This window comes from Halyomorpha halys, unplaced genomic scaffold (assembly GCF_000696795.3).
Source record: "Halyomorpha halys isolate HHAL.00 unplaced genomic scaffold, Hhal_1.1 Scaffold123.1, whole genome shotgun sequence".
In the NCBI taxonomy this organism is placed as follows: domain Eukaryota; kingdom Metazoa; phylum Arthropoda; class Insecta; order Hemiptera; family Pentatomidae; genus Halyomorpha; species Halyomorpha halys.
The window spans coordinates 497,478-498,790 of NW_027107023.1; positions in this window are offsets into that span (position 1 = coordinate 497,478).

A 1,313-nucleotide genomic window follows, 5' to 3' on the forward strand; every position below is an offset into this window, starting at 1 on the left:
TTTTTTTATATAAGATTATCCACAATTAATACACTACCATATAACACCAGTACCATATAGTGTTATATGGTAGTGTATTAATTGTGGATAATCTTATATAAGAAAAATTAAATATATAAGATAACTTATAATAAAGAAAATGACCTGGGCAGAATAGCCTGCAAAAGAAATTGTAAATTAATGTGAGGAAGAAATTATATTGAAGATGTCCTTGAGGATGGCTAGAATGGCCGAAACGTTAGACTGGTGAAAAATAAAGTGTTGAGGCAAAAATGGATACGAATTTTTGATTTATTAAATAAATTATATATCTATATTTAATTCTCTCTTACCATAATAAAATTCTAAATGCATACATATATACATATATATATTGTTATGTATTAACCTTTTGACAATTCTGGGTATTATTAAGGTGTTTCGTCATCTGCCCCTATATCTGGTCAGGGTATCCTTCTGCGAAGCTTTTAGCGTCCCCGGATATGGAAACAACTGTATTAAGTTTGTTATATTACCAGAGTCCCCTGAGAAAATTAGATTCGCTAATCTTTAAGTGTTCTAACATGATAGGTTTGACGAGGGATCGAAATCAAATTAAGTAGGTGCAGGCCCTTCCTGGACATGTCAAACTTTACCACCCCCTCTCGGGCCTGGGGAGGGGAACGCCTGCGCAATCAAATATGAGATTCAAAAATAAGGTAACGCCCCAAAAGGGAAGTGGGAGAAAAGGACAGGAAATCTAGATCAGAAAAAGACACACTCAACAGGAAGGCTTAGACGGGTGAGGACCACAGTCAGGAGGCAGGCTTAGAAGATGCACTTCGACCAGACGAAGTCGTGAGAAGGGCCACGAGACCTGGACATCCCTGATGAAACAGAAGACACCTACGGCACTACATCCCACGGCATCAGCAGCTGTAAGTATAAAATTAACCAATAAGTAATAATGTAATAAACTATATTTTATGGCAACCTTTACCTGAATCATTTTAATCATAATAACAAATTGTAAATAAATACTTAGTTTCTTTATGTAGTTTTTATTCTATTATAAAACCCAACATACCACTCTTTATTATACTATATAATTAATGGTAACAACATTTTATAAATATAAAGGTATTTAATTGGTAAACTGGTAAACACACAAACAGCCATTGGAAAGGAATCCAATTATAATAATAGTTTTTTAGGACTCAATTTGTAATTAATTAATTAACGTATTTTTGGATAATGGCCTCCAACGATTATCCTGGCATCCCGAGTAAATCTCCATAGCATACATAGCAATATATATATATATATATATATAT